The 22,733-nt window shown below is 39.6% G+C and overlaps 1 protein-coding gene and 1 long non-coding RNA gene across 6 annotated transcripts in view; one reads left to right on the top strand and one right to left on the bottom strand.

Annotated features, from left to right (window-relative positions):
* Positions 1-22,733, bottom strand: part of MECOM (MDS1 and EVI1 complex locus) — a 550,526-nt gene that overhangs the window by 401,361 nt on the left and 126,432 nt on the right. The gene's annotated exons all lie outside the window — the stretch shown is intronic.
* LOC115292043 lies at positions 13,294-14,441 on the top strand. Its single transcript, XR_003908770.1, has 3 exons — positions 13,294-13,337; positions 13,627-13,792; positions 14,288-14,441. It is a non-coding gene; the product is annotated as an uncharacterized LOC115292043 (long non-coding RNA).

Below are 22,733 nucleotides of genomic sequence, written 5' to 3'. Positions count from 1 at the left end.
GCAGGATCTACAACAAGCTCCTGCCATGATTCTGGGTGGATCCCGTCACCTCTCTCATGATGATTGAAGCAGAGATGCCCCAAAGGCACATCCAGCTTGAGGAATTTATTTTTCCATAACTATTTTCTTAAAATTTTGCTATTGTGCTAAAATATACATAAGATAAACGCTCCCATTTTAAGTGTACAATTACCTGTACAATTTAACTACATACATATTTAAGTGTCCAATTTAACAGTATACATATTAAGTGTACATTACACAAAAATATAATGTACAGGTGTACATTGTAAGTGTATAATTGATATTCACATCACTGTGCAACCATCACTAAATCCATCTCCAGAATTTCTTCAACATCCCCAACTGTAACTCTGTACCCATTAAACAGCAACTCGTATTTCCTTCCTCTCCCAGGCCCTGCAACCGCTAGTCTACTTTCTGTCTCTGTGCATTTACCTATTCTTCATATAAATGGAATCATACATTATTTGTCCTTTGGTGTCTGGCTTATTTCACTTAGCATAATGTGCATGCATCAGAGTTTCATTGTTTTTTAAAGCTGAATGATATTCCACTGTGAGCATATATGACATTTTGTTTATTCATTCATCGGTTGATAGGCATTTAGGTTATTTCTACGTTTTAGCTGCCAGTAATAATGCTGCTATGAACATTTGTCTACAAGTATTTTTGTGCATCGCAGCCTGTGAGCATTGGGCACACGTGCCCTAGCTAGAAAGTTAGGAAGACAGGCAGGACATCTCTTGACTCAGTCTGTACCATATCAACTACCACAAGATGCTCAACAAATATCATCTATTAACAGAAAGCAGATACAGCCTCTTTGGGTCAATTACATGTTAAGCCTAAATCCTCTTATAGGCTGCGGGCAATCTCTGACACGTGCATTGTGCTAGTTCAGGGCAAAAGCCAAACAATGTGTTTATGCACGGGCTTTTCTGAACACTCATCTTCCTGTGTCTACTCACGCATCCAGAGCAGCAGGCCCAGGGCAGCTGTAGCCAATTCTGCTCACAGTGAACTTTTGCAGTCACTTCATGCTTGGAATGTGGAGGGGGAGCCCTTTTTTTTCCTACTTCCTGTTTCTAATTTTCAGGCAGCACCTGTCACCAACAGTCTTGACTTTCACAGTTTTCTTTTGAGTTTCTTTGCTTTTTTTCTCATACTTGTTCTAAGGTTTATCAGAGGAAACACTTGCCCTCCCAAGGATGGCCTCCACGCTGTGACAGATTAATCCAAGTTGAGTGAACTTCCTTCAGACAGAGGACACTAATTATTATGAAGGCACTTAGAACACAATGCGAGCTGACATCTGACAGACCATTCCCTGCCAGCTCTGCATTGTCTTAATGTCAGACCCTGTCAGTTCCCAGCCTTAATTACATCCTGTTTACAAACATTAGGCCTGACTTCAGATGAAGCCTTAACAAAGGTTGACAAAGGTCAGGGTCACATCGCAAGGATGTTATCTGTCTGTACTCTCCTCCTGATAAACCAGAGGTACAGGGCTGATTTCAGAGATAGCTTTCAGGGCAGAAAAATGCACTGTGGTCACTGGAATATCTAATCTCTGTGGACACATTTTCATCCAATCTGCTAAGCACTGTGGCAGGGACAGGGGGCCAAATTTAGAGGACCAACTTGGTGCTGCTTGTTATCTGAAATCCCCTGAGGGCAGACATGGCAAGTGTTGGGAAAAACCTTCAGCAGGAAGGCAGTAGTCACCCTTTACCACTGAATCAAGAAAAACAAATTCAAGAATTAAAAAATGGAACCCAGTTAAAACAGAGACCTATTTCAAAGATAACAAGCAAATTTTAACACATGTATATGACCTGATATTTTTTCAGTCATTAATTTTGGAATGTTTTTGGGTCAAAAAATTAGAAGTAGAACTCCCCTACCGCCCAGCAATTGTACTAATAAGTATTTATCCAAAGGACACAAAACTGCTGATTCAAAGGGGCACATCCACCTCGATGTTTACAGGATCAAGCAGCAAACTTTCTAAAGCAAAACACTCTTTAGATTCATTTTATGTATTAGATTGGTAGGTATCACATCAGACTTTTATTGCAAGCAATTAGACCTGGGCATTTTTGAATTTCAATAGTTCCAACAGCAATTAATACAATACCTCATCAATTTTTTTTCAGGCTATGGCCTTAGTGATCAGCCACCAATCTCTATATTTTATAAATGGGAAGACAGTGGCCCAATGTGGTTGAATTATTTAACATAATTAGATCTTACGACACACTGATTGCTAGACCAAGCTGGCACCAAAATCTCCCATACTTAGTCTGGGGTTCTTTGAAAGCAAACACTTTTTTTTTAGTATCCTTATTGAGTATGGCCTCTAGTACTAGATGTGTGTTTAACAACTTATTCATTTTATACCTTCAGCCTCCTTCCTAAAGAACTAAAAAGTTTACATTCTTTTTAGCTTAGGTTTCTATCTTCCAACAGGGAAATGGCTTTAATGTTCTTCTCTGGAAGCACTCCTCTAAGTCTTGAAATTCCCATAGTGCACACGCAAGTACTCTACGAATCACTTTTATAGTTGCTTAGTGCCTGTTGGTTCTCCCACATTATCAAGACTTTTACTGTGCTAGGTCTAGATCATTTTCTCAACTGAGTCCAGGGAGCTGCATTCTGTTCAACAGGCTTACTACCCAAACATACACCTAGTAAAGATTAAGTTCCGGTTGTATTTCCAGCAACTTTGTCATAATTGGGTTTTTAGACCAACACTGTTTTGTAGAGATGGCCTCCTGCTGTCTCTAGCTCTTCCTTTGTCACTGACACTGCCGTTATACCCACGCCCCAAGACCACCATGACTCACTTTGAGGTCTACTGCTTAGTCACTCTCCCAAGAAGCTCAACTGGCCTTAGAGTGTCCATTTCTTGCCACTATGAATTTCTTAGGTTTAATTCTAAGCCTCTTCTCCTCTTTTCTTCCTCATCTCTGTTGGAGGCATCTGCAGCAAGAGTGCCAACTCCAACCCCATAAGTCTCAGAACGAATCATTTCTAGGGTCTCCCTCCAAGCCCTCCCATCTTGGAAAGAAGGAACACTATTTTTTTTTTTTGGCCCCTAATTTTTACTTCTGAGAGTTCTTCTCAGGCCTACCTGCTTCCCTGTAGTAAGGAACCATGTCTTAAAAACTGCTTTGTCCAAAATTCTGCCACAGTACCTCGGACACAGTAGGTGCTTATTCATGTCTGATGCATGAATAAAGGAACAAAAAATGAAAGAACCAATGAATGAACTGACAAACTGGATGAAATCACTGAGCCTTGTCAATTCTTTCTCCACACCACCTCAGCTCTTCCTTTTTACTTCCCCCTTCATGGCCATCACCATTTTCAAAGCTTCTGTCACCAGGAGTCTGAAATGCTACAAATCATGGTTGACTCAATGGCCTTAGTTTCTCCATCTAATCCCTCCTAACCATGGCTGGGCACAGATAGCAGCCCGGCACAAAAACTGGTGCCTCAGTATTCCCTGCAAAACAGACTCCTTGCCACACTCCCATTGAATATTCTAATTTGTTATATAAAAATGTCAAGGAGCTCTAGGCCCAGGTCCAACTTCTGCCAAGAGTGACTTATTTTGTTCCCCCAGGATGACAATGAAATGCTGTTAACTATCCTTTGACTACGATCCTCTGAACAGGTGTGCGCCCCATAACGTTCTGTGGTCTAGACCAGATTTCCCAGTTTACGGGAGATTATGTCATTTGGGACTGAATCCAAGACTTGGCTTAAATAAAGATGTATTACTGCCTTGCTGCTCATGCATCGACCGCATGCACAGAGTAAAGGCAGATGAATCTGCCCATCAAATGTAATATGGAGCTCTCTGACGACAAACTTGACTTACGGTAGTAAAATTGAGGTTACAGTGAAATTGAACTAAAATCCCTAGGTGTTACACTACTTCAACTTGTTTCACTCATTGTGATGAGCTACATAGTTCAGAAGGCGGTAGTTACCGAAAGTTAGAAACATTGTATCCTAAGACATTTTCATTGTAGAGCTGTAAATTTTGTGTTTGTTATGTCTGCCAGCTAGTGGCTGGAATGTCTCGTAGGAATTTCTATCAATTAGCAGAGGGAATAACTGTGGGATTGAGGTGGGAGGGAAGGAAGGAGGGCCAAGGGGGAAAAAATGAAAGAATGAATTCTTTCCTATAAAACCTTGAGGAATTGTGATAAAGCTGGCCTTTTTGTGTGCATTACATATACATTTTAGTGCTAAGTACAGTTTAAAGATGGACAATAATCATCTGTTATCGGGGTTACACTGACACATTAATGGTTCTATTTGTAAGTCTTAAAACAAGATCAATAATCAAGAGCTTTAAAAACATCAGGCACACCTGCAACTTCTTCCCACCACTTAAAAATAACCTCCTGTTCTTTTTTCAGGGGGGTGTTCTACTTTCATTGCACTTGTAATGTTATTCAGATGCACAACCCGCTCTCCCCTCAGAATTGGGCTACAGCCAGTGGCTAACGCCTCCGGAAATACAGACCTAATATTTCACAATAGCTCTACGAGGGTCGGCAACTGCATGCTTTACTAACGTGAACAAGAAAATCTAATTTTAGAGGAAAAAGAACTGAGAGGGTCATAAGGAAACCATGTCAGTAATCTAGTACATACCTTTATATCTCTAAGTGTGCAAAAGTTCAGTGCTTAAGTGAACTCCCAAATTCCTAGTGCACTCACAATAAGCTGTTTAATTCAACTACCAGGAATCTTACCACAGGATTCCATAAAATGCAACTTTTCCAAACAGGAAAAGAGACACAAAGACAACCAAAAATTCTATAACTCTTAAGCAGAGAGTCAAAGAAAAGATATCATTTTACAGAATAATTTAGCTTACCAACTTGATTCTGCCTTATTCAGTGGCAGACGACTGGGGACAGGGGACTGACTAAAAAGTCTGGTGTGCAAGGAGTCCAGAGAATGTGTAAGCAGAGGCTTTAAGGGTGCCGAATTAAACAGGAACTCTCAGTGCCCCCTGAAAGATGATCAGGAGGGCTAGAGAATCAACTGTGCCCACAGTGACCACTGGAGCCTGGAATGTCAAAATCTTTCCTCTCATTCAGGTTTCTGCATCCAAAGCCAGATAATTTTGAATGTAAAACAATGCTAGGTGTGATCGTAAAGATGTGCTATGTGTAGGATAGGTCCAGGAGCCGCCGTCATTCTCTCCGCGGCGCCTTGAACAGTATCCAGCATGTAGCCAATGCTCAGTACACATACGTGGGATGCGTGAATGGATGAGAGAACGCAACAGGGGCTTGAACATTACCTTGGTGCCCCCTGCGTATCATCCTTTAAAGTATCTGAGACCAGTATATTTTTAGGTCAACTTTTCCATACCACACGTTTCAACTCAGAAAACAAATGGAAATAAGGAATAGAATTTGCTATCTCTCTGGTAAGCAATCATAATCCCAGTACAAACAGTGGCGGATAATTCTGTCTTTGATAAACAAGCAGAGGGCCGTCTACAGCAGCTCCACTCATATCCCACAACTGGGCAACCAGTAACACTTTCTGAGCACGAGGCTCAAGTAAAGCTCCTGCCCAAAAGATCCAACCTCACCTTCATTCCACCATGGCAGAGCTTTCCTATGGGCTTTTGAGTGGAAGGAAGAAGAAAGAGGGATCTGCTAGGAGGTTGTGCCATAGGCCAGAGTTTGAGGAATAATATTAGCTATGCTCCTGTGACAATCCAACTCCCTCCCTCTATATGTCTGCCCATGTTTCTGAGCAGCTGGGAGCTGGCCAACTCCCACAGGGCTGGCAGCCTAGGCAAATACTAGTCATCACTGACTGATACAAAGTAGATATTCAGTACGGTCTTATAAAGTAAATATGTAAATATTAGCATCACTGTTTTATGGAAGAGAAAGTTAAGGCTAATTTATTTAGCAGGTAATAGACTTGGGATATGAACCTCATTCTGACTCTAAAACATGATTCTTTTCACCACACTGCTCTGCCTCTTAGGTCCTTTTGTAAGTTCATACTCTAAATGAGAATGCAGTTATGTAAAGAAGCACTCTCTTCCATATTTAAACTAAGCATCGTTTTTTAGTTAAAATCCTTTCTATATAAGGGCTTAAAGAATTTAAGCCCAAGAGCTTAAAGTTTGAAAAACCTGCAATATTACAAAGTAACAAACATGGTAGAAGTCATTCATTCTGCGGTATACTAAAGAGGGACCCTCTTTGTAAGATATCTTACAAGCTTTACTTGTACTTGTGAAAATAAATATATCATATTAACATTACATAGTATTTTTCCATTGGAAGAGTTCAAAGCATTTTTCAAATACCAATTTTGGTATCCACTTGGGCGGGGAGAAAAGCTAAAATATTACAGACAAACTCTAGGAGGTATCTCTTAAATAATTTAACTTCCTTCTTCCCAAAAGAAGGCATCTCAAGATAAAACACACATCAACCCTAAAATTATTCAAGTTGAAGCCCACAATTCATGGAGAAGTACGAAAAACAAACAAGCTTAATATGACTACTACCATTTGAGCACTGAATTTAGTGTTCAGCTTTTTGAAAAACAAGGTGAAAAGAAGAAAACAATGGGTTATATATAATTCTCATTATCCAAGAAGAAGAATTTCTGTGGATTATAGTTTAAGAAACTCTGAGAAAGATTCTACCATCATTTTACACAAAAACACAGAAACTTTTATGTGAATTAAACTAACACTCAACAAAGACTAAAGGGGCATCCTCTAAAGCAATGTAATTTGTTTCAGATGCAACTCTATTTTCCTTTTACGTGAATCATATATGATTTTTACACTAGTGAATAGTATACTTGACTTCTACTTCTTTTTCAGGATCTTGTAGTCTGTACATTTTTCCACAATTGATGTCCATCTTTTTTTAAGGTAACATCTATGGACCATTTCCTGTGTAAGCTTGGCCCAATGCTCAGCATGCTTTCTCTTGACTGAGACTTACACCTTTTAGAGATCTTATTCTCTGTGTCAGAACCATAAGCAGGAAGTCCAGGAGTCCAGCCCAGGTTTGTCTGATTCCAGAACCATGCTCTTAATCATTATGCCACAAATCCTCTTCCATCATCTGTTCACCAGAAGGGGTGCAACATTTTTATCTGTATTTCCAAAGTCAGGCAGATAAGAACATCTTGCTAGGAAATTAATATTTTCCTTAGGTCAATTCTTTAAGATAGGGTCACAAAGGAAATCTGGACATTAGTTGCTTTTGATCAGATAAAAGACTTGAAATCATAACCTGAATTTTCTTTTAAACCTAAGCAACAACAGACAATAAATATTCCAACATGTAGGTAAATGAAAAGGGTCTATATGGATGATAGGGAGTTACATGCTTCATGAAATAGGTAATAGGAACTTTCTCTTCAGGGTATCAATAAACTCAAATTCAGTTGTAAGTAAGCAATTGTCATCATGGATAATGTTCTAGAAGAAATCAGTTAGTGGTCAAAGTGAACACCTAAAATACCAAGGACCATACTACAAAAACCCAGGAGTAATTATCACTCATCATTGCCCTGGCAAGAAGCTCTAGGGAGACCAAGGAACAAATGAGTAAAGGGACCACTATCACCTCTTAAATCTTGGCCAACTATTTCCAGATGAGCTATTTGGCATAGTGAGGAAATGAAGCTCAAAAATCTTGCCCAGATGTTGGATTTCAGCTAGAAATTACCAATAATTTGGTTCATGAACCTTTAGTTTCATGTATAAGGCAATGGATGTACCTAAACATTCTAATTTTGTAACTACTTTTAAGCAGATTTATCTTTGAACTTTGTGAAGACTTACCCAATATATGCCTAAGCATGTAGACATTTTCAGTTATGAGGAGTTGCGGGGAAGAAGATATTGCTAATTTGTCCCAGGTCAGTTATCAAGGGGAGGGAGTATCTTCTAGGGCTTATTCAAATAAACTCATTCTCTGTCTTCAAATCAGTATAAAATATCCTCTGAACCCCAAAATTTTTCAAGAATCTGTATACAAAAATATCTAGAGCTACTGCTATTTTCAAAAATCACAGTAAAAGAATACCTAAGCCACAAGTGATGGAAACTGTTTCTCATAAAGACATTCCCAAAATAATGAGAGCCCAATGTGAGCCCATGGGTTTTTATCCATGGATTCAGTCAGGCCCTGTGCCAGGTACTAGGGACTGAACAATGAAAAACACTGAAATAGCACTTGTCCTCAAGGAGTTTACATTCCAACAGAGGAGAAAGACCCTGACCATCAAATCTTACATAGCTATTTATTTAAAATTATGTTAAGAAAACAGCTAACAAGTGAAGCCTCTGTGCCTTCCAATTTAATTTAAAGGAGCCTAGATTCCTAAGGGGGTAATGGAAGAAACAATAAGATACCTATTATCCAAAAGCATCCCCAAGAGAATGCTTTTGAAAATGAACCATAGAAACATTTTTCCTGACCTCCAATCCTGGCAACTGGATTCATTGTTGAGTCTGGTCACCAAGTTGAAATAGCAAACTAGCCCCATAAATTCAAATACCTGAATATATAGATACATAGGTACTGTATATTTTACTCTCTACTGGTTTTTTTTCCTTGCCAGATTCACATTTTATAGGCATCTTCATAGCAACTCGGGGAATGGCTCCACCTTAAACTTGATAGCCTATGAGACAAAATCTTGACTTTCTTTGTGTTTCCTTTCTACAACTAATAATTTTTTAACAGATAATAACACTTCTCTCAGGGTAGAATCAAGGCTCATCTTAAAAGAAAAGTATAAAAATGTTTGTCTAGTTTTAAAAACAACTACTATGATATAACCTGAATTTCAAAATCAGAGAATCAAATTATGCTATACTTTGGTTAAATCTTAGGACGTATCTCATCCAGCCCTTCATTTTACAGATGAGGAAACTGATACATGCTACTCATTTGGAAGAGCCTCAATCAGTTTTCCCTTGAGACACTGAATGTGGTACATAACAAAGCTTCATGAGCTTCAACCCAGAACCACAGGAAGAATGGAAACCATCTAAATACACCAAATTGCAAAAGCACAGCTGTATATAGTCACAACCATATTAGCTGGTAAATCCCTACTCTCCAGTGTCAGGAATACAAAGTAGTTATACACAGAAAACAGTGTAGTTGTGATTCCAGAAAAAACACCCAGCTCAGTGCCTGGCTCTGAGCAGAGACTCCACTTTTATAAAGAGCGCATCATAAGGAAAGATGGGGGAGGGAAGGGAGAACCAGCATGGCTTCTTGTCCCAACAAACCCTTGCTGAATTAGATGAAAAATACCCTAAGGCTACTTGGGTTTTAAAAAGCAAAAGCTTGGGGAAATTGCTCTGCCCAGTTTTCTCTATTGCTCATTGACATAGACACTTAGGATTTTTGACTGTTCAGTATCCACTCTGTCTTTTCAGTAACAACTACTATTTCCCTCTCCCCTTCACAGACCTGTTGCTCAAGAGGGGTCTTTCACACCAGACTCCAAAAGAGAGCACATAACCCAGGCTTGGCCAATAGAATCATTTCATCCCTTTGCTGCAGTGATTGGTTTGAGGTTAGGCACGTGACTCAAGCCAGAGCATTCATAGGGAACAGCGGGAAAGAGATAAGCTTTTCCTGTTATTAGTTGAGAGCTTTCTGGAACCACAATAAAAAGGGAGACAACCTGAGAATGAAGCCAATGCAGAGAAAAGCAGAAGAGAGATGGAAAGAGTCTGAGCCGTGATGACATTGTTAAATCCCTGGGCTTAGCATCTGCCCTCAACTTCTCAGTGACCTGCTCCAGCAAAATCTTTGCCTTGATTTTCTTTTTAAGCAAACTGAAATTGAATTTCTGTCTTTTGCAAACAGAAGTCTCCAGACCAATAAACTCATCTCCACTGCCTTTTACCCTTCCCAAACTCCTCTTCCTTGGCCTTCCAGTACAGTGAAATGGGTCCCAGGGCGCCTGAGTTCTGATTCTGGGTCTACCCACATCCTAGAGCCACACCTCTCTAAGATTCAATTTCCCATAAATAGGGTGTGGAGGCTACTACATCTTCCTATCTAATAATATTACGATGTATCTTATCTTAAAGGCTTCTGAGACCCAAGCCAAGTCACTAATACCAAAACACTCTGGTGAGTATATGTTTTCAAACATAAAACGTCATTATTTGGTAAAAATTCTAGCATTCTCTCATTCTTCATTTGGTTCTTCTGTCACACTTCTTCCATTTTGTTAAATAAAAACATAAGCCACTATCTAAAAGGTTTGTATTGGGCAACTGTCTAACCATTTTCATAAAAATTTACAGTCTTAACTTAAAAAGTTAATTAAAAATATGTAAAAAGTGGAAGGAGTTTAGTGGCTTAGATGTCCAGCAAGATAAATTTTACATCGCAGGTCTACACCTAACCAAGCTGTGTGTCTCTGGTCAACATATTTACTAATATGGTCAGCAGGGATAAAATCACCCAACTTTTTGGATTGTAACAAAGCATATACACAGGGTCTGACAACAGGTGAAGTTCCATAATGGAAGGGATAATATTGGTCATGATTATTTATTATTGAGTAAGAATCACAGAGACCATGGGGTTAAGTCTTAAAGGTAGATGGGGCTAGAAGGATAATACAAGTTACCAGAGATCACTACGATAGAAAAGATTCAATGAGGTGAAGGCTGGTTGGGTCCAGAGTCCTTGGGTCAAAGAGTAAAAAAAAAAAAAACAAAAAAAACAGAAGTACTACTTCTTTGTTCATAATGTATATTTGCCTCTCCCCTGATATTTTTTGAGACACTCCACTTTGAGATCTTCAAACTCACGGTATGCGTCTTGATTATTTTTGTATGCTTGCCCTTTAAAAAGTAATTTGTGAATGCCCACTGTGATTTGAACATGACAATCTCTTGTCCTAAAAAAAAAAAGGCTGCCTCCACTTTTTGTTGTCCATTTCCAAGGCTAAGAAAATCAAAACCCATGAGCAGATTATTTTTCATTGGAAAAGAGACCTTTAAGTCTTTGTGTGATAAGTTGGTCTCCCAAAATATTCTCACACATCTCCAGTGCTTCTAGTGTCTCCAGTAGTATCGAGATTAGTGCTCTGGGAGGTGTGGCTCAGATCAGGGTAGCATTGGTGTGGGAGGTTGTTTCCCAGACTGACTGAATCAGAAAACTCTGGGTGACACCCAGGAATCTGGGTTTCAGCTAGAGCTCCAGGGATCTGGATACACACTAAAATTTGAAAACCACTGCTCCACATAGTATCTTTGTTTTTAGAAAGACATGTGAGTAAAAGTTTTAGCATGTCCATGTTGAAGGGCAAGGGGAAATTACAATTACAACCTAACTCAATAATGCATCTTCATTTTTATTCTCGTGGCTAACTTATTAAAAAATACAATGAAAAGATGAGTAAGATTACACTCTGTACCTTAACAAGCTTTAGTTTCTTTTCTTAAGGGACCAGAGGGTCAGCTGCACGTAGGGCCACTACTTCCATATGTCAGTCAGAACTTTAGATTGCCCTCTGGACAGTGTGTGGAGTTCATAAGAATTCTGCATCTTTGTCAGTCTCATTACTGATATTATGATAGACTGAGTACCCATCTGCCATGGTTTACAGGGGCCAAACCTACTGCTCCACAGCACAGTAGTCAATGTGTGCTTAGGTGACCCCAGCAAAGTAAATCAGGTCCTTCTAGACTCTCCCGGCATCTTAGTCCTGGGCATTCACAGATCACATGTGATCATATCAATGTGAATGCAAGAAGAAAAAGGTATGGCAACAGTAAACAGAATAGATGCAGTTGGTATAAACCCTTGTGGCAGAAGAAATTTGAAAAGAAATTTTAGATAATGTAATCAATCTTTTTCTGATACGTTTGACAGGTACCTAGACTTGGCCAGATTTTATTAGAGCTCTGAAATAGTGAGTGTTTTTAGTAATTGAAGTACACAAATTACCCTACTCTTTTATGTACATGTAAAGATCCAGTTTTTACTGCCAGATCCAGCATCTGAAGATTTAAATGTAGAGAACCTTGATTATCGGCAAGACTTTTCTAGCATAACTGATGTCAGGAGACCAGTATGACATCATATTACAGATAATTTTTAAGTGGTCATTACTTTGAAAAATTAAAATTAAAATGAGCCTAGCTGAGCTCTTTTATATTTGTTAATAGATAGTTAACAAACAAAATTTGACAGTAAATGTACCAAGCAGAGAGGCATCCAAAAACAATCTGCCTTTCCAGACAAGCCCAGGCAAGACCCCAGCAGGGACCACATAAACACGTGGGTGCTGGGTCCTGGAAAATGCCTCTGTCTCTAAAGATAGGTCTTGCCCTTTCTCTAGATTTCACAACCTGGTTCTTAGGGGTAGGAGGAAAGATAATCTTCAAGAAGGATCAGTGTATAGCAATGCCATTCCAAGGACATTTAACATCAACTCACCACTGCAGGTAACCCCCTTTTCCCCTAAGGGAGACTGTCTCCCTCTGAAGAGAAAACAGAATCAGGCTTCATTTGCCCTTTTGCAGACCAGATACTGAGTTCTGTACAACAAATATGCTTAATGGAAGACCAAATACTTGCAGCCACCACACAAGGCTAAGTACTTCCTTAGTCATTAATCTGGAAGCTTGAAGGTCCCCCACATGCCCACATTCAAGCTTATCTTACATGGAGTAAGAAAATATTCTAGCCATGAATCTTTTTTAAAAATTTTTAACATTTATCTATTTTTGAGAGATAGAGAGAGACACAGCTCAAGCAGGGGAGGGGCAGAAAGAGAGGGAGACACAGAAACCAAAGCAGGCTCCAGGCTCTGAGCTATCAGCACAGAGTCCTATGCAGGGCTTAAACTCATGAACTGTGGAATCATGACCTGAGGGGAAGTCAGATGTTCAATGGACTGAGCCACCCAGAACATTCCAGCCAAAACTCTTAAGGAAGATTGTCAGATTAAGAAATAAAAATGCAAGGCCTCTGGTGAAATTTGAATCTGAGATAAGCAACAAATATTATATATGCATTATGAATGTATGTACAAATATATACACTTTTTTTATCTGAAATTCAAATTTGACTAGGCATTCTATATTTTTATCTGACAGTCCTATCTCTACAGATATCAGTGAGGAATTTCCATATTGAGCTAAATATTAACCCAAGTTGAAAAGAATATGGGAATGTAGAATCTGAACTTTGTGATGTGCACAGGGTCTCGCAGGCTGCACTGTGCTTACTTTACAGCTTCTCTGTGAGGTAAGACCAAAGTCCTAAATCCCCACTTTATGAGTGTAGACTCTAAGTTAAAGCATTGCACAAGGTTACAAAGCAAAGTAGAAGAGCTGGGATTCAAATTAAGATCCTCTGGCGTTTTTTTGTGGGGGGTTCTGTCAATCACGACACTAAACAAACAGAAGAGAAGGAAGAATTTAGGAGACTGGCTAGAAAGCATTGCTTTAGCAAGCGAAAATACCTAGCGCAAGCATGGACCCTCTTTTCTGTTTTCATGCCTAAGTAAGCAATCATCTGTCTGTGTTCTTTACAGGCTGAGAGTGGCCATTAAGAAATGAAAGCAAGTTTAGATTTCACCGGCATGTTTGGATTTGAGACATTTTGCGTTTCAAGAGACCAAGGTCAGCTCAACCTTTTTTTGCACCGAGACCCAGACACCACCATGATTTAACCAAAGAACTCCACTGGTGAATTTAAAGGTAAGTGGTAGAATAATTGTTCACTGCCTCACATGCTTCCATTTGCTGAGGACTGTCTTTACTTCTAAATCTAATAAGGAGAGCTGTGTTTCACTTTGCAAAATACTAGCAAGTTCTGAAATGAGATCGAATTTATACTTGTGAATACACTTAGAGACTAAAATCTTGTGTATCATTGGGAAAAGTTAACCTCTCCAACATTAGCTCCCTCTTGCATGTTTTTTATTTTCTAACTCCAAGCAAAATGACAGTGAGAAGAACTCCTGTTAGAAAATTACAGAAAACTGAACCTCATACCTCTTGTTTAAAAAAAAAAAAAAAAAGACATCTCATGGGGTAAATCTACCCCTGCTAAGGCGTTCCCAACTCAAATCTGTCTCTATTCTCCCCACAAAGTCAAATGCCCAGCTATATTTACCACATCAAAAGGAATTCGTTCAGTTTCTAATATCACAGAACCGAACTAATATTTCTCATGTGTTTATTCGTTTTTAGAAGCTGGACAATGAGTAACAATTGCCTGTGACAACTGTCTGTGAAGAATATCGTTGTCAGAAATTCCAGACTGCCCCAGAGCTGTGGCAGGAAAGTCCAGAGATTATTACTGGGTAATGACATTGGAAATAAAAAAGTATATAGTATTACAGTATTGAGCTATTAGAGGAGGGAATCAATTCAAGGAGACAAGCAAAATTTATATACTTTATTGATTTTAAATTTTACATGCTCTGCTATATGAGTAAATCTTTTGTAGTAATTCTAAAGCTTTGAAACATTGTAAATAACAAGGACTGTGGGGAGTTCAGAACAGCCATTTTTTCATACTGAAAGTATATAGCCTTTAATGCATATTAGAAGAAATTGGGGTAATGAAATACCTTAAAGCTAACTTAGTGTGGGTTTTTTTGGTCTCCAAAGAGGGAGCCTATGTCAGGTAGTGAGGTAATTCCAGGTAGCTTTGTACTTAAGGAAAAGCGTAATTAAATTGATCCTATTGTATTACATAAATCCAACATATCCTGTGTAAACTCAGAAACAGGTGGCTCTTTGTAAAAAAGTAGCTGGCTATTAACCAAGAGAAGTAAAATTTTCCCACACAAAAACAAATACACGGGAGGAAAACCTTGAAACAAAGGTTGACTTAGGATTCCATAATCAAAGAGCAAATCGAATTCGAAATCGCCCCTGCACGGTCAGTGTGCCGGGATCCAGAGCCTCCACACCGGGCAGTGGGTGAACTTGTCCCCAGACAGGCATTTGAGTAAGCCAATCAGGTTCCTAGAGCCTGCCACCTTTATTAAAAATAATTGCAGGCTGGGTAATTTGTAATTTTCAATCATATATGTAATATAGAAAATGACAGGGTGGGGGGAGTTTTATATTTTTATTGCAGCAAGCCTGACTGACACTTCAGAAAACGTTTTGACACATTCAAGTGTGAGCAACAAATCTGTCCACTGATTCATAATCCACATGTTTACTTAAAGAAGCCTACCCCAATAAATGAGGATCAAAATCCCAAGTGCTTAAGTCCATAAAATTCCCTCTGGTGAACTAGCACCGACAGAGTACATTCTGACCTCCTTACAAGGAACAAAGATTTTCAAATAAATATATCCTGCTTCTATCATTTTTTAGGTCTCCACACTATTTTTTTTAATTGTGAGAAGCTGCACATGTACCTTTCCAATATTTAAGCTTGCATGAATATAAAAGTGGATGCAGTCATCAGACAACTAAAGCCAAATTATTTTCTGCAATTTAGACTTCTGTTTACTCAGAGCACATCCAGTATACTCATCCAGAAGCTCTATTAGCTACAAAGTTTGATTTTTTTTCTCCATTGTGTCACTTCTCCCACACAAAGCCATAGAAAATCATTATTCTCCACATTTGCGAGGACCTAACGGAAATGATGGTGACCCTGAACACATCAGATTCAGCTGAAAGAAAAGAGTTTCCATATTTATTAAAAAGGGACAAGAGTTCTGTATTTCTTGAGGCTTCTAATGTGAGCTATTGAGAATGGAAATCAAAATCGTTGTAACTATTAACACTTAAAAGTTGGGCAATGAATCATTACATTACAGTGTTTTAAAATGGGAAACCTTCTCAAAACTGGCTATTTCTAACCAGCCCACCAGCATAGGCAACCTTTGTGTATTGGAGAGGGGGAAAGGGACTCGTGTTGGGGCGGGAAATGAGTGGGAATTGTAGAGGAGAAAAGGAAAGGAAAGAAATCTAACTCAAGGACCTTGAAAAGTTAATTTGGAAACTTTTGTTAGTGACTTTGGACTTCATTAAACTCCATGCATCACTATAGCAGCATGATCTCAACAGTTTGAAAGGTATTTGTCATCAGCGAAAGAAAAACATTATTTTTAAAGGAGTAAAAAGATTGATGCATCACTGCGGACCACTTAAGCCTCACACAGTCTCGGTCTTTAGTATTAATCTAAACGTGATGGCTTTTGCATACGGCGCATAATTAAACATTTTCTTTTCAGAGCTTTATAGAATCCCCATATGTTTTTAATGGCATCATCTGAATGTTTTTCTTAATAATTCTGGCAGCCTGCTCCTGAATCTTCGAGTTTGTTTTTTGTTCCTAATATCTTTTCTACAGAGGCCGCATTGTGCCAGAGATTGAATAAAGCTCTGAGAGCTGCATCGTCAAGGAAGACACACACTCACAGACTCACACACGCGCACACTCTGCTCTCTCCTCTCTCCTCCCTTGCAGCCGGCATTGCCGTTGGCACAGGGAAAAGATGTGTGAGAGAGGGCAAGGAAAAATCACAAGACTCTGTGCCTTGGCCTCACTCTCCCATGTGGTACAGTCCCTTTCTCTTCTCTAGTAGGACTTAGCTACCTTATGTTAGGCGTCTGCTTGTCCGTCTGCCTATCTGTCTATGAATGTTCATGAGCATATCTAGATGCATAGGTACCGATGGGGCAGCAGCAACATATGGTCTGCCGGACACAGGCTGGACATACCATAATTTGCTGACTCAATACCTACTGCCTCATGGGAACAGACTTTTTCCTCTTGAGCAGTGGTCCATTTTTTGAACCAAACCCCTTCAGACATGACCCATAAAGCGGAAATAATAGAATGTTCGCCATTTGGCTTAGTCAGCCACATTTTGAGCTATAAATCAGAATTACCTCCATTGCAGATGGTATAAATGCAACCCAGTGATCAAGCATACATTTAGGAGGGGACATCGGGATACAATAATAATCTGAGATTACAGTACCCATGTCTACCCAGGACGATGCCCATGGTCTCCAACACAGAATGTAAGAGCCTCTGCCTGAAGAATAAGTAATTCAAAAAGAAGAATGTACGCCATTTTTATTCAAAGGTAGCTGTGAATTTGCCTTATTCCAACATAAATTTAAATTCTGGAAATGGACAAAGACAATAAATAACTCACATTCGAATCACAAGTCTCCTTTAGATTGAGTGTTTGAACTCATATCCAAGTTTCAAAACATAATATTTTCGAAAGCATTCTCACACTCTTTTCATATTTGTCATCTTGCAATCTGATGATGTGATGAACAAAATGGAAATGGTAACCAAAACGGCTTCCTTATGCGATTTTCCTCATTGAGCTTCATTTATTTACAGATGGCCAAGTGGCTACAAGGGCATTTGAAGCCGTCCTGTTATTAAGAACTGAGCTTTATCAAAAATTTCAAAGACCTGGTTTGTGTTTCGGAATTCCGCATATGATGTGCCTTAAATAGAAACAACCACCCTGGAAAGTCTTAAAACATATGCACGCCAACAAGGGCAGAAACAAATTATCCAGGAATGAGATGCTATGGTGTTCACTGGTGCTTCTAGCATTTGCTATGGGAACTTGACTGAAGCAAAATAATCTTTAAAAGCCTCTCTTTTTAGTGGTCCCCAGTAAACAAAAATAATTTTTTTAAAAAGCTCAAACCTTAATTTTTCCTCCATCGAAATTGCTGCTATAAGTGAATTTATAACATAGTAAACAGAGTAAAAAAAGAAAAAAAAAACAGATTCCAGAAATGAAATGACTGAATAAAAATAAAAAGTAAAGTTTAAAAAAAAAAGTGAACCTTCTTCTTATCCAGACACAATTTCAGCACCTCATCTCCTACTCTGGTCAAAAGGAGCTGCCAGAGAACCAAAGCCATCGGGTCTAACAGGCTCATAGTCCAATAGACGCTGTCATATTAAGTCTCCTATGGGGCACCCACACAACTATGCAACCTTGGTTAAAATCAGGAAGATATTTCTTGAAAGACTGTGAGTCACAAACCCAGCAGGACAATGACACTTCCATCTAAAATTTGATTAAGGGGTCTTCCCTACCCTTCCAGAGTAAAACAGTTTGGTGACATCACGTTTGAGACAACCCTCTCCCCAACGTGATACCAATGGTCAAAGCTTCCCACATCCGGATCTCAGAGCACCAGCACAAACTTAATCCACAGAAGCTGAAAGATGGCCTGCATGGTTCCCTCCTCTTCCCCAGCGTTTGAAAAGCAACTGGTGCAGATGACCCCCACTTGGAGGTCTGAGAACAATTCTTGATTAGATTAATGAGTGATCTTTTTTTTTTTTTTAAGAGTGATTAGCTGGCAGGAGTGCCTGGGTGGCTCAGCTGGTTAAGCATGTGACTTCAGCTCTGGTCATGATCTCATGGTTTGTGAGTTCGAGCCCCACAAGGGGCTCCAAGCTGACAGTGCAGAGCCTGTTAGGGATTCTCTCTCTTTCCCTCTGTCTCTGCTTCTCCCCCACTTGCATTTTCTCTCTCTATCTCAAAATAAATTTTTAAAAAACTGAAAGAAAGAAAGAAAGAAAGAAAGAAAGAAAGAAAGAAAGAAAGAAAGAAAGAAAGAAAAGGAAAGGAAGAAAGAAAAAAGAAAGAAAGAAAGGGGTCCTAAGGTGGCAGCCAGCAGGGCCTGATAAAACCCTGACTTTTCCTTGGGTTTTAGAAGCTGAATGCTAGCCTTTCCCACTAGAATGGGGCAAGTCTCCAGCTTCCTACCCGAGATTAGATAACCAGGCCCCAGTTTTTATACTTGCCCACTGCCCAAGTTTCTTGAGGACCAAGGCCGGCTGTATCCTGTCTTCCTACATGCAGACATTGGGTGGGTACCACTGATGTCAGGAAATGTGCCAAGCACTGGGAAGAAGAATGAGAATAAATAGGGGGCAGTCCCTGTTCTCAAAAAGCTCACAGCAGAGATAAGAACAGAGACACATTTTAAGTATACTACAGGATATTCTCACAGAGGCAGAAACCCATTGGTAGAGAACAAAAGTGGGGATTGAAAATACACTGGGGTGGAACCAAGAACTGTTCACAGAAAGGGTAACAGCCACGGTAGCACTTAAAGGCATTCATGTGGTAGAAAAGGCAGAGGAAGAAAAGAAATGCAAGAAAGGCATTCTAAGGAGGCAGTATAGCACGGATAAAGGCAGACCAGTGGTTCTTAACCTTTCTTGTTCAAAGTAATCACCTGGGGATGTTTCTTAAAATGCAAATTGCTGGGCCTCACTCTCAGATTCTGGTTCTATTGGTTTAACACAGGGATCAGAAGTTTGGATCTTTAACGAGTAGGTAGATATCAGTCACACATTGAGAAACAGCTGACCAGGGTCACAAAGGTGCATGGTATTTGAGGAACGAGAAGAAATTCTGTATGAACAGAGCATTGACTGGTGGGTAGAGGTGGGCTGATACCTAAAGCTAGTCAACCAGATTGGAGAGAGATTGTCAAGACTTCTAGACATCTGTGGAGCCCTAAAAATGAAATTCTAGAAAGCTTCAGACACCAAGAGCCAAAATTAGAGCTACATAAGGCTAGATCCAGTCTGTACAGCTGTGACCTCCTGGGTGTGCATAGCTCTTCAACAAAAATGGCCTGAGCCCAGACAGCCCAGTGTCCCAGCCCCAGCTCTACCTCTTACTATGTCCTTTTGGCAAGTTATTTGACCATCTTGGCTCTCAGTTTTTCCTCTGCAAAATGGAAATAATAGCACCAAAATGTCATGCTTGTGCTAAAGATTAAATGGTTTAATGCATACGTAATGTCTATCTCAGTTACTTACATGTAGTATTTTTAATAGTAAAAATGGTTATAGTATCTAACATATATTGAAAAATTCAGGCAAATAGAGAGAGAGAGAGAGAGAGAGAGAGAGAGAGAGAGAGAGAGAGAGAGAAGAGTTCAGATTTAGAGTCATATTCTGCTTGCCTGCAGAAGATGTAGAATTTCCCCCATGACTAAGTCTCCCTTGCAGGTTACCAGACCATCCCTAAAAGTCACCTGTCCATCAGCATTTCAGATCCCCCAGACTTGTTCTCCTATTTTCTGGGCCCCATCTCAGAACGCCAGCCTCTTTCCCAAATTGGATGCTCCCTTGTCTGACATAGTTTATTTGCCACTGTGACCACCACCAGAACCTGACCATTTGTCACAGGCTCTCTCTCTCTCCTGATCACACATAATCCCAAACCTCTCCCAGTGCCGCAGTCATTATTTATGAGGATTGGCTCTGTGCCTGAGAACAATTAATTTATCTGCCAAAAATACACTTAAGTGACTGTCTCATGAGGTTCCTGATCTCTACAGCATAAACAATCCAAAGCAAAGACAGAGCATCCCTGATACTGAGGACATGGATAACTATCTTAAATCCTTGCCTCCTCATTATATAAACAATAGTATGATTCTAAATTTCAAGGACACAGTGGAGTTTCAAGGCATTTCCCTCTACCTTGTGTCATTTGACTCTCTCCATAGCCTCTGAAAGAGGTAAGACATTCCTCCCATTTTACAAATGTGAAAATATTGAATTTCAGAGAAATTGGGTGACCTAGTCATATGGCCACTGAATTACAGACATGAACCCAGGCTTCTGACTCTTGATACTTGTGTTCTCCATTATTTTATACACATGACCTCTCATCTCTGCTTACTTTGACCTTCATCTGGAAAGCCAATAAATGTTCATGGATCCAACCCTTCCACATAAAAAATTACAAGTTTTGAATCACATGAAAATAAAGCCCATATAGAACAGCCTAACGAATAGCTGTCTTGATCTACTTAAGAAGAGGTCATTAATTCCAAAGACATTGAAGAAATAATTGGGTTCCTTTCTGTACCTATTGGGAGTGGATGTGGAACCCATAGCTACTCATTATGGTAGAGTAGAAAGAACAAGTTTTGGCTAAAAACTGATCATGATCCTAACTCTGCCACTCAGCTGGTCACCTGATCTTGAGCACATTCCCAAAATGCTGAGTTTGAATTTTTTCATCCTTAAGATGGGGATGATCATCTCTAAACTCAAGCAACACTGTATGACAACAAATACCAGAAACCTAACTCAGTAATCACATAGAGGCCCTTAGCAACGGTAGGCCACTTCCCCTAGAATGATATTACAAACTTTAATGTGCATGGGAGCTTGTTAAAACCCAGATTGCTGAGTTACCCCATCCTCTGCATTTCTGATTCAGCAGGTCTAGGGTGAAACCTGAGAATCTGCATTCATAACTAGTTCCCCCCAGGGGAGGCTGATGCTGATGCTGCTGGGTTCAGGAACCACAACTTGAGAACCACTGCTGTTGAGCAGGGCAAGGATCATGTGGTCATGGAGAAAGAAGTCACTGGATAAAACTCTCTACCCTAGAGGGGGCACCTGTGTGGCTCAGTTGGTTAAGCGTCTGACTTCGGTTCAGGTCATGATCTCACGGTTTGTAAGTTTGAGCCCCACATCAGACTCTGTGCTGACAGCTCAGAGCCTGGAGCCTGCTTCAGATTCTGTGTCTCCCTCTCTCTCTGCTCCTGCCCTGCTCACGCTTTGTCTCTCTCTCTCTTTCTCTAAAAAATAATAAACATTTAAGAAAAATCTATACCCTAGAACAGCATGCCAAGCTGCTAGATGTTGATCACCAATTCTCAAGCAAAGCCAGCTAAGAAAACACAGCCATAATCCTGACTCTTTCATAGACCCAGTGTCATGGACTTATTAGGGTCATAGCTAAGTAAGCACTTTGTCTAAAACTCCTTGTGATTACTGTGTTTTCACTTAAAACCTTCAGAAATTCTTACACACAGATCTCCCATCTCCCCTTCAAGAAACCTTGCTGACTTATAAACTGTCCCTGGAAGACCCTGAGAGCAACTGAGCTAGTGCTTATGAGATGCAGTAGCACAGTCTGATTGAGGGTTCTCAACCAAATACCTAGTCGCCCTCAATGTGGTTTCTGCCTCACTAGCACCTCAGTTATTCCAACACACACAGACGCACGAACACACACACACACACATACACACAAATTTGCAGAATCGGAGGATCTATCAGGAGTGCAATTAGGGCACTCATTTAAGAAATGCACCAGCAATAGCTCATTTTTACACATAAGCCTTTTTTCTTAAAGGGTGTGTTGCTTCTTGAAAGGAATAAAACCACAGCAACAAAACCCCAGAAAATTCACTAACCCTATTTTATGAAGGTGGTATAGACAGTATATTCTCTTTTGTTTCCAGATATGAAGAATACATAAAAATGTGATGAACAGGCACTGGCATATATATTGTTCTGTTCCTGCAAAAAATCTGTAATATATCTCTATTTGGCTATAGCCTGATGCCACTGAGTCATCAGTTCCCAGTGTATTATCCTGTGCTCAGCTCCATTGGAATATTAAGCAGCCACCAGATTCCAAACTTTGCATTTCCTCACATTTGGCTCTTCCCTGATCAAGCTTTGTTTCTCTGTGATTATATATATACATATACATGTGTGTGTATATATATATATATATGTGTATGTGTGTATATATATATATATATATATATATATATATATATATATATATATATATATATATATATATATATATATATATATATATATATATATCAGAGCCTGGAATCA

This window comes from Suricata suricatta, chromosome 5 (assembly GCF_006229205.1).
Source record: "Suricata suricatta isolate VVHF042 chromosome 5, meerkat_22Aug2017_6uvM2_HiC, whole genome shotgun sequence".
Taxonomy (NCBI): Eukaryota; Metazoa; Chordata; class Mammalia; order Carnivora; family Herpestidae; genus Suricata; species Suricata suricatta.
Note: the sequence above shows the minus strand (reverse complement) of the source record. Positions and strands in the feature narration are given on the sequence as shown.